The following is an 11686-nucleotide window of genomic DNA, read 5'->3' as shown; positions in this document are numbered from 1 at the left end:
GACAGTTTTGAGTGCTTGCATTACTCCCCTTCTTTTTAAAAGAAAGTTTCTTAATCCTTTCAGTAGTTCTTACTATTGTGCTTGTTACATATTGAGATTGAATTCTCCTACTAATTGTCTGCAGTGAAGTTTGAAAGGATTTGTTGCTATAGCAATACTTCATGTTGATTCAGAAATTAATGGTAAAAGAAGTGGCAATTAGTACTATTAATTTTTACTAGAGAAACATGGGAGAGTGCTAAAAGGCTTCTGGCCAAAAAAAGCAGTAAGATTTTGCATAGGTGATCACAATGGAGCTTGCAGCTATAAAACCAAGTCATTCATGTCATCAAATTTTATACACATAATGGATATTTCATGCTTCGGTATGTGCAGCATGAATGTTGCTGTCTTAATACCCTGAGATGGACCCGGCCTCTGCGGCTTCAGGAAGTCCTAGGAGAGCACAAGGATGTGTCAGCTTTCATACATAATGGCACCCTGTGGGACAAGCTCCTCTACATTAAGGAAGGGTAATTCGATACTTTTCTCTACTGATTCGACACTGTTCTTTCAGTGTTTTGCAGAGACCTTTCTTTTGCATTTTTAGTGAATGCAAGTATGTCACTTCAAGATAATGACCTACTGGCTCTTGTTCCTGAGTAATAGCCATGGAGCAGATAAGTGGTTTTCAGGTTGCATGAAACCAAAAGAGGTAATTAATATTCTACACTAAGACTGCTATTATCTCACCAAATTATTTGGCTTTGTTGCAGCCCAGTACTTTCTTCAAGTTATTTAAGGTTTTAGAGAGAATTTTCATTGTTTTTTTAGACTTGCTATTGCAATCCGATGAAGAATACTGTGGCTCTATGTAACTGGTTATAATGAAAGGCTGAAGGAAGTGAATGCTTTGTTTCTTCACTATGTGTATAGTATAACCTTTAAAAGTATAATTTGACCACCTTAATAATGTTTTTTCTCCTGCTACTAGAAACCAACATTATTAATAAATTTACTTATTTCATAATGAAATGACAGAGAAGTAGGCTAGTGACAGATTGCCCCTCAGAGCTATTTCATAAATCCTTGTGGACGATATATAGCATTTTTTCCCTTCAAGGTTCTCAGGTATATTTCCTTTAGATGCTACAGATGATACCTCAGACCTTCATGCAGGAAGGTTGGCAAGATTTCCTGAAAACTGTTAATCCTAAATGCTAGAGGAGCCTTCTCCTGCTTAGAAGAAGGACAAGCAGAAGTAAGGAAGTTGCAGGACAATGTGTGTTGTCACAACTCTGTAGACTTGACCTGGAAAGAGGTCCCTTTACATCTCACATGGAACTCTAAGGCCTACACATCCCCTCAGCATCTGGCTCCAGTACACTTAATGCTGTCAAGTAAGGTAGCAATGGACAGAATGGCAGTCATGAACACAGCCAGAGCTAAGCAGGCAAACAGCGTTGCACAGAACACCTCAGTAAACCACAGGCATTGAGATTACATCATTTTCTTTAACAGAAGTGTGGCATATCAACAGAGGTATGTCACAGAAATTCCAAGCATATTTTTTTAATACTGTTCCGCACAGATTTCTCAATCCTCTGTGAATTTATAAATAAGAGGAAAACCTCTGACTTCCTGTATTAGAAGCATTTGCATGTCACGATTAATCTTTTTCCATGAGGATATACTGGGAATGCAGAAAGACAGATTATCATCTACACACACTAGGAGATTATCCTTACATGTCATCACACTGGGGCGAGGGGGGAGGAAGGGAGGGTGGAGAAAAAAAAAAAATCAGAAATACTCATTATTGAGAACAATTCCATCAGCTGTTGAATGTAACTGGACAATCCTGAATCACCCAATCATGTTCACTACCCAGACAACAACAAGAAACTAGCAGAGCAGTCACCACCTCCTGGAAATCAATATCAGGCAAAATGCTCACAACAGAGACCAGGCAAATTATCAGATGGTTGGTCTGCGCAGAGCTCTGCGATACTGTGGCTACACTGCTGTATTGCATCTGGCTAAATGAGCAAAAACGCTGAGTCTGCTTGCAGGAAAGTTTTCTAAACTGAACAGTTAGAGGTTTGTTTATTCCAACTTCAGAATGAAAGCAGAGAAAAGAGGAGGGAAGGCAGTGACATTTACAAGTGGCTGCATTTTCAAATCATATCCAGGAAAACACTTTCCCATAATCCATACTGTAGCTGTATTATTAAATATTTCTCTGTAACTGTCTCCATCAAGATTCATTTAGAGAAGTATCAAACTGCCCCTACCTCTCATTTCAGCAACTGAATATTTATCATTTGTAATACAAACTACATCTTTTGTTTATGTTTTTCCAAAAGTTTTTTAACCTTGGAAAAGACTTTGCCTTCAGTTTGCAAATACTTAATGAAGAAATTCACTTAAGTAATTACTTTACACTAATTCATACCTCCAGCACGAAACCACATACTCGGAGTAGGCAAGAGGGTTAATCTTCCATCCTGTACTGCTTTACACACAGTAATTTCAACAATTTATATTCAGGAGAACTGTTTTTTCTTGCCCTCACTGAATCTCCTAGCCAGGCTTGCATGCAGAAGGTTGTGTTTTGATTTCACTCAACCAAGTCACAAGGAGTAGAAAGTGTCGCAGTATGCTCTTATCCTCTCTTAAAATAAAAATAAGACATAACTCCTGAGCATGAAGTCCCAATCTAAATATGGCACACCAGGCTGATACTAAATTAATTTATTCTGTTTCACACTCCAACACCATCAGGAACATACCCCAGTGTATATTCTACAAGACTACTTGCTGAATGGACCGAGAGGCACAGTTTATGCATCTAGAGATGTAGTTGACAGACACACTCCCAGCACCTCTAACTGTCAGAGTTTCACATTACAGCAGCCGTGTGGTCTAGCAGAACTGATGTTCTTCTATCTAAGAACGACAGAACAAAGTCACAGGGGATGTAGAAACACTGTTGAATGAATTTGCAAAACAGACTACTTTTGGTGTTACCAGGCTCCTTGTTTTCATTCCAAGCTCACAGATCCATTTAAACATCTGTTACATGTCCACAAACCAAGGCACTTAAATATAGCTAAGGATACTGACATAGATGGCATTGCGTATCCTTCTCCACATATTCTTACCCATACTGCTTCTTACTTCAAAGCCTAATTTTATGTCTTAATTAAATGAAAAGCTGCCACTACAGTAAGGGACACTAATAATATTAGTAAACTGTCCGATAATATTATGTACTAAACTCAGCAACCATGCATTTACATGCACTGAGCAAGTGCTTTCATTGCCTTCAAATACCTCACAGCTACTTTGTCTCATCCTCAGAGCACCACATCTGTCCAGAGTACAATCTCTTCTTAATGGCAAACAAGACATAATATGATAATGGACCACATTCATTAAGGTCATCCAGATCACTTCAAACTTTCTTCTAGTGTCAAGCACCTATTGCAGCCCTTCCCCTTTCTTTTTGAGTCACATAACACTGCGTAAGCACAGTAATTGCCAACACACAGTATGCATTTATACTTTCTGTCTGCTAAAATCAAGACAGAGGGAGGAGGGAAGGTACAAACATAAGACCCACAATGTCGTAGTATTTACACAGAAGAAATTTCCACCTTAGTCATCACAATATTTTTCTTTAGGATGGCAGGATTTGATCCTGAAGTCATTCATGGAACTAAGACTAAAACCCAAATACTAATGCAAGAAAGAAAGGTTGGATAGTGTTAAAGCAGTAACTATAGCTTTGGAATGAAAAGTGTCATCAGTGTGACATTTTTTTAGATCAGCTTACAAACTAACCAAGACATATTAATTCTTAACACTAATACTTAGAACTGTAATTTAAGATACCACTGAGCAGTGCGTTTTTGATGTTTCATATGGTCAAGGTTGGTTTTCACCACGAAAACCTGCTTGTGAAATTACTACTCCAAAAATTTATTGACACATTGCTGGATCAGACTATATTACTACGAGTAAGAATAAATGTCTTTCAGTAACAGAACTAATAATGGATTGCACTTGACAATATACAGATATATAAAACAAAGTATACAATCAGCTTCTTACTGAAAGTTACTATTCATATACTTTAAAATGACATAAATCTGTACCTCACAACAGTTTCTGTAATAAACTAGATTCTATTTCTTTTGAATGAAACATGAAAGGATACAAAATCGAAGTTCTGGGTTTGCTGGCAAAGTGCAGCTGGTAGAAAAAGAGAAGAAAACTCCCAACCTGTTTTGATATAGCTGGCAGCAAGTCAGATGAATTTCACACTGGATTACCCCTGGAGTATTTCAGTACTTTGCTACCAAAAACCAGCAAAACTGCTACATCCGAAATAGTCCAAGAGAATGGTATTCAGTGTCTCTGTTCAAGTCAACAGATTCTTATTCCGTAAAGCTGAAGCTACCCTGTTAATATGCACACATCACTGAATCAAAAGCACATTACTTTGAAAGAGATTCAGCACTAGAAAATGTAACCTTCATATTGCTCTACAAGGCAATAATGTACATGTAAAACTTTCTGGTGATAATGGGACTTTGACAAAAACAAATGAAAATTTAAAAAAATAAGGAGCAAAACATGAAAACTTTTTAGGACACACGACATCAGAAAACCCTGCAATACTTCCATGCCACAGAGAACTGTTACCGTACAAATTACCAGTTTGCTTCCATGCTGAGGCACATTCTGAAAGCCACCAAATGAGGCTTCCACTCTGGAAGAAGCAGCATTACCTACTGCAGTCCTGGTCCAATACAAGTAAGCAAACCAAACACTGTCAGATTAAATATACAGAAGCACACGAAATAAAATCACCATATCATTCACTGACTTTGAAGTATATAGGTATGTAATTCAAAAAATAACAACATTTCAGTCAACGTAGGGTGTAAACAAAGGAAAATATATTCCTTGGGAAAAATCTTGGCTACTGTTTGCTGTTTTAAAAAGTTTCTCGATGTGTGTCAGCAATACTGAAGTTGCAGTTCTTCTGCCTGTGACGACTACTATATTTGGTCAGCACAGATATTTGCTGGGATTTGCATTTTTCCAAAAGTAATCCCAGACAAACAGAAGCCTGTTAATTAGTAAAAAAAAACCTACACGAGTAGTTCGATAGCCCCCCCCACATAAGCCCATTTATGTTTCTCTGCCCTGAGACTTAACGAAGGGAATACGGTTAGTTCTGGCTTTCAGTAAAAAGCTCTGCTTCAGCCACCCCTGTGGGTGCGCTGGCAGCACACACCCTGCCCGCTGATGCCTTCCCAAACTGCACGACAGCCCGCACTTCGTATAGCACCGAGGAATCTCATTGATCCAGAAAGGAGAAGACACCGCGCACAGTGCGCGGGGACGCTGCAGAGGCACCGACCGGCCGGGGAAGCCGCGCACCGCTGCGCACTCCCGCGCTGCCCCAGCAGGACAAGCCCTGTGGCCGGCGGCACGTCGAACCGTGCCCGTGGCTCCCGCTGAGAGCCGCGGAAGAACGGGACGGCAGGACGGGACGACCGTGCGGTGCGGCCGCCGTCCCCGATCCCATCGGCCCCACCGGAGAGGCGAGCCCACGGTCTCTCACGGTGAGGCGGCCGGCACCTCGCCTCGCTCTTCAAGGGACGCAACAGCCCCCGGGAGCGGCCGCTCCTCCGAGCTCCGCGGGGAGGGGGGCAGCCCCGTCGCGGTGCCCGGAGCCCCCCGCCACAGGCGGACACGGAGGCAGGGTGTCCCGCGGCTCCTCAAGCCGCCCCGCCGTAGGGACCCTCCCCGCAACTTTCCCCGTGGGGAGCCCCGCTGAGCTGCCGGCTCCGCACGCCCCTCTCCGCCACGGGCACTCCCGCACACAGGAGAGAAAAAACAGACAAAAGCCTCTCAGACCCTTCCGAACCGGCGTTTCTCTTCCTTCCTACCTGCCCGGCTCCCGGCGACTCCGCGCCGCCCGCTCCGCGCCGAGCGCTCCCCGCGGCGCCCAGGTGGCGTTAGGAGCGCGCTTCCCACGGGCGGCGCGCCCCCGGCGGCCGGCACATCCCCCGCCGAGCGCCGCCGGGAGGAGGGCGCTCCACACGCACCCGCCCGCGCCGCCGCACCTGTGCCCGGGCAGCCGCGCCGCCTCCTTCAGTCGCGCCCCCCGGGTGGGCGGGGGCGCGCCGGGACCCCTCGCCGCGCGCCCGCCGCCGGACCGCCCCGCGCCGCCACCGCCGCCCGCCCCATGCGGCCGCCGCACGAGGGGCACCCTGGCTCCGCCGCCCGCCGCGCCGCGCGCCTCCGCTCATTGGCCCGCCCGCCGCTGACCTCACGGGGCCCAGCCCCCCCTCCCTCCCGTTGCCCCCGGCACGGCTCGGCCCGGCCCGGCCCGGCACGGCACGGAGGGGTCCCGGGGAGCCCGGCGGAGAGCGCGGCAGCGGCGGCGGAGAGGGCGAGTTGCGGCCACCGGGCGGCACCTCCGAGGCGCGATGCCGGGTGGCCCGGCGGCTCGCAGGGTCCCTGAGCCGGTGGGACACTGCGGGGGGTGGCGGTGCGCGGGCGGGGGGTCTGCCCGCGTCCCTGCCGCGGGGTGAAGGGAGTTCAAAACAGATTTGTGAAATCCATCCCCTGCCCTTCCAAACCGCCTGCCAAGCAGCAAGGACTCACAGAAAATGAGATTTTGTGGGGAAGTCTTCCGTAGGTCTGTGGTGACCTCTTCTAGTCATTCATTTATTTATTTATTTTCAATCTATTTGTTTTAATTGAGACAGATGAGCAGCTATTGCTTGAAGATTGTGGTCTTGCTTGTGGAAAGTAAATAATTTTCCGTTGCATATTAAGTATGCCTCCTAAAGGGGCATACAACATCAACCAAGTCACATATCATCATACAGCTCCGTAATATATATTAATAAAGTATTGATTCATTTCTAGCAATCTTGCAAAAGACCTGCTTAAAATAGTCACCCCTTTCAGCTAATCAGGGCATGCTATGAACTCACAGCAAGCCAACTAATGTATTAAAGTATGCTTATGCATAATTAAAACCTTGTTGAGCCAGAAGAATGTAGGAAATCTTCTGCATTTTAAGAGACTCAGATCGGACATGAGAGGGAAATTTTTCACAAAGAGAACAATGAGCCACTGGATAATCTCCCTGGGGAAGTGGTGGATTCCCCAACATTGGACGTTTAAGATGTGGCTGGACAGCGTGCTGGGCTATCTTGTCTAGACTGTGCTTTTGCTGACAAAGGTTGGACCAGATGATCCCTGTGGTTCCTTCCAACCTGGAATTCTGTAATTCTATGAAATGTACATGATAAATCATCACAGCAAATAAAGTGTCTCACGATTCCATGTTCCTTCTCTCATAAAGTATTAATTAATTTAACTTGAAATCATCCAACACAAAGAAAGTTCAGAATTTAGCACTTGTTTTTGTGTCCCACATTGCTTGCTGTGAAGTTGCTATGGCACAAGGGAGCAGGGTGTGTTCTGTTTGCCTGCTAGCCTATTTCTTGGTTACATGTAAGAGAAAAGTTTACAAACTGGTGCTCTGGAAAACAAAACAAAACAGCAATGTATACTTCAGAGGACTCTAATTCTTTATTGACTTTATAAATAATATTATTTAAGTTACCTACTACCTTCAGGAATAAATTTTAAAAACTTGGGGTCATTTTGCATCTCATGCACTCAGTGATGAAGGATTACCTGCTCGTTAGAGACCTTTCTTCTGCCGTGGAGCTGTGGGCAGCCCTGGCTGGGGGGGTTTCTTTGCCCCCACACACTCCAAGGCCAGCTGTCCCCCACAGACACTCAGCCAGGGTCTGCCTTCTACACCCTGACACCAGGATTTTCACAGAATATGCTGCAGGATCCTTAGTGACAAGTAGTTGTGAACAGAGCCTGTGAAAGAATATAAACAGTTTTTGGTACCAGATTCTCAACACTTGAAAAATAAATTAGGAACCTGCTGTTTTTCATGAATTCAATGAGTAATTCATAACTCCCTAAGAAATACCCATGGAATTAAAAAGAAAAAAAAAAAAAAGTTCTTACACATGAAAAATTGAGACTTTTTGGTGTGCAAAGGTTTCTGTGTTCTCGAGCTCTGCATACATTTGCTTTACTGGCCATCTATGGTTTTCCTTTTACCTTGTATCTAAAAACAGTGCCAGAAATAACACTATAGACCCTGTAACTCTAGGCTGAGGTTTCAGAGCAGCTGAGATCCTTCATGGCTGAATCATCTCCAGTGACCCTTCAGAGTGTGGGTTGTCCGTGGAGTTTCTACACCACAGCTGCTGAGGGCTCAGCACCCCTGTGTGTCAAGGATGAGGTCACAGAATTTACCGCTAGATTTTAAGATTGCACTACAAATAGTGTATGTCTTCTATGCCATTGAAGCTGGAGCTCAAAAAACAAGTCCTGGATAATTTGATCATCTTTTCCCCTTTTTTTTTCTTGTATTAGCTGTTACGTTTGCTTAAGAGCCTTCAAGTTGTGAGCACACAAAACACAGCTAAGATGATCTCAGGTGGAGGTGGATAATATATTAATGCATGGACCGTTCATATGGGTGGAGGGGAGGAACTCCCAAATGGTAAACCACAGTGTGATTTGACCAGGGTCAAAAAGTACATATTTTTGTATCTATCATAGCAACCTTAATTTCTGAGGTTGTGGCAAAAATCATCTATGTATATAATGCAGAATATATTTTAGAAAATAAGGTTTTTCAAGATATGTTTCTTTAAGATTCAAAGCAAGCAGAGATCAGTTTGGCTTTGAATTTGCCTTGCTTTAAGACACATATCAATACTTTATAAATCAGGGCCCAGTTGCCTGGTACAATTGTGTACCATAAATACATTTAACCTTGAGTCATGCAAAATGAGCCTTTAAAGCAAGTGTATACACATCAGAATCAATGATCCTAGAAAACACATATTGGATAATGTCTTGTATAAAGAAGTAAGTGTCAAGACAGTCAAGAAACTGTTTAGGGAAGCCTAAGGTAAAGGAATAAATTTTGCAGTGTCACTGTTAAATAATACCCTTTATAGAAAAAAATCCATTGACTTTAACAAGGTCTTCGGCTGAGCAGAGACTAGAGATTCAAACCTGTATAGTACAGCTCCCAGGTATAACACAAGTCTTTATAATTTATTCTTAAGAAGGAGCAGAGGGGAAGGTTAATTAGAAGATTTTTTTTTTTTTTTTAACTGGGAAAAGATACTTTATTATCTTTCATGAGGTATCTATGGGAATAGGAAGCAAACCTGGTATCAGCAGTTGCATGTCTCCCAACATCTTGACTTATTTCTGCACTCACTGAATAACATAAAACCTGCTATGTGGGACTCACTGGAGGATCAAGACCAAGTCACCATGAGCATGCCAGCCCTTGCAGAGAGATGTGCTGCAAGAAAGATGGGGATGTACAAGTGAGCACCATGCAACTGGGCAACTGATTTTGCATCCTTGGCCTCCTGCACTTTTCATGCCTGTGTGCATGTCATTGCTGTTCCCAGAGCCTGTGCAGTCATTCCCTGGATGCTCTGTGGTTGTGTATTTGCAGCCAAGATCTGAACAAGCTCATTAGGAAATCGACTCAGTCATCTCTATTGAGCACTCCTTGAAGTTATCCTTGAAGGACCTTCTGGGGCAACAGCACTTCCTCATCCGTGATGTCATTGATCACGTGGAATCAGGAATCACATAGTTTCATTCAGAAGTTCAAATGATTACAATAATCTTTTACTTTTGCTCCCTCCTCTTTTGCTCCTCTGTAACGCCAGAACCTCATGTCTGTAATAGTTAGGAACTTCTATTTTTAAACTTCAATTTATTTCTGAATACTTTATACCCATTTGTCCTGCCTGACAATACTGGCCTTGAACTAGCTCACCATTCTCCTCTGTTTAAGGTCCTTATAATGCCCTATCTATAATTTTTCTTTTGCTAGGCTAAACCTGTGCTTTCCTAGTCTTGTTTTGTAACGTGGGCCCTCCACTCCTCTGTTTGTCCAAGCTGCATTTCTGTATCCTCTTTGAGCTGAGTTTCCTTTAATATGAGCGAAATTATATACCAGTTTTAGACAAGGTACTAAATATGACCGCTTAGAAGAATCTCAGACGTGGTGAGAGTGCCCTGCACTGCAGGCCACTGTTCGCCTTACTGTTTCCAGTGCTCCATCACATTGCTGGCCAACAGCTACCCTCTGGCCAAATGCTACTGACAAGCATTTTTTTCACTTCTTTTGTTTCCAGGTGATAGCCCCCAGCCCACAGCAGAAATTCCTATATTTAGCTCCTACATACATTATCCTATTTTGTCCTGTTGTATTTCTTATTTTATGCTTTATTGTGACCTTATGACCACTCTATATTTTTCATCCGATCACCAGATAACTCATCAGTCAGCACTGGCAGTGCTGGCTTCATCTCACCAACAGCCTCAGCTGGCAGATTCCTCCCTTTGGCCCAGCCTGAGCAACTGCTGCTCCCCAAAGAATTTCACCAGCAGTGTCCATCTAGCCTGATGGTTTTTCAGCACAATACACCTCATTGTCTCCTCTTTGGCCTGTGCCTTAATGTACTGACATTCTTGTACTAATCCTCATCCTCTTCAGCTTAACTAACAATTCCCCATGTGTCACTGTGCCAAAAGCTTTACTGAGCTCCAAATAGATCAAGTCTGCAGAATTACTGTTGTCAAGAATATTATTTGTCTTGTCTAAAAAAAGGGATCAATTTAGTCTGGCACAATCTACTTGTGCTGCATTTTGTCTGATTTTCCATCATGTAAATCAATGCAAACCATACACCACTCCATAAAGTCAGGTGATCCTTGTAGTACAAGCACAATCAAAATCATGTTACTGGCTGATGATCAAGGTCATCACTAAGGCCAATCACCAAGCACATCTGAAAAAATGAGATATTATTTGTGGAGTTGTCTACTGTTTAATACATCTAAAGAATACAGTTTCATTCATATTTCATGACATGTTCAGAGAAAAACATATGAGAAGAAAAGTCTATTCAGATGGAGCCTTATCTACACATATCTGGTCTAGTCAAGTCCCTGGCTTAGTATTTGTTAACACAATAATTTGATTTTTATAGTGTTTTTCTTTCAGGTAATGGGGAACGTTTCCAAAACAATGAATTAATCCTTTCAACACCTTTGTAAGCTCGATATCATTATTCCCAAATTTTCAAATGGATGGAATAGCAGTAACAGGTCTAAAAAGGAAGTAAGAAGAAATTAACTTGTCTTTTCTAATGTAAAACAACAAAAACATGTATACATCTTCTTCCTCCTCCAGCCCCTGTTAATGCCCAAGAGAAGTACAAACTGACTCTAGAGTCTTTGTAGCAGCAGGTCTTCTCTTTTAAAGCCAGATTTTCCATAGCTAAATTTCAGTGTTACAATTTCCCATGTTCTTTCTGCCTTGCCTGTTTTTATCTTCCACCTCTTTCTGTGCTGAGGGAACAGACTCCTAAGGATGCTCCAACTCAGCGTGAGCAGGACATGGTGCGTAGGACAGGTGAGAGGAAACTGCACGAGGAGAGACCCCAGGGGCTTGAGGGGGCCATTGGGCTGCAGAGCTGGAAGGGTGGACACCTGTGACAGCCCACAGGCCACTTGCCCACACAAAAGGACTCACAAGAATTAC

The 11686-nt window shown here is 43.4% G+C and overlaps 1 protein-coding gene across 5 annotated transcripts in view; it reads right to left on the bottom strand.

The window, feature by feature from the left end:
- CHRM3 (cholinergic receptor muscarinic 3) overlaps positions 1-6286 on the bottom strand; it is a 288862-nt gene extending 282576 nt beyond the window's left edge. For 3 of the 5 annotated variants that reach the window (XM_065055294.1, XM_065055296.1, XM_065055295.1), the window contains exon 1: positions 5946-6283. The gene's annotated coding sequence lies outside the window, so the exon portion shown is untranslated. Of the gene's footprint in view, positions 1-5945 lie in introns of all 5 variants that reach the window. The other 2 variants (XM_065055297.1, XM_065055298.1) reach the window with 1 other exon arrangement.
- Positions 6287-11686: the final 5400 nt, after the last annotated feature.

This window comes from Columba livia, chromosome 3 (genome assembly GCF_036013475.1).
Source record: "Columba livia isolate bColLiv1 breed racing homer chromosome 3, bColLiv1.pat.W.v2, whole genome shotgun sequence".
Taxonomy (NCBI): domain Eukaryota; kingdom Metazoa; phylum Chordata; class Aves; order Columbiformes; family Columbidae; genus Columba; species Columba livia.
Note: the sequence above shows the minus strand (reverse complement) of the source record. Positions and strands in the feature narration are given on the sequence as shown.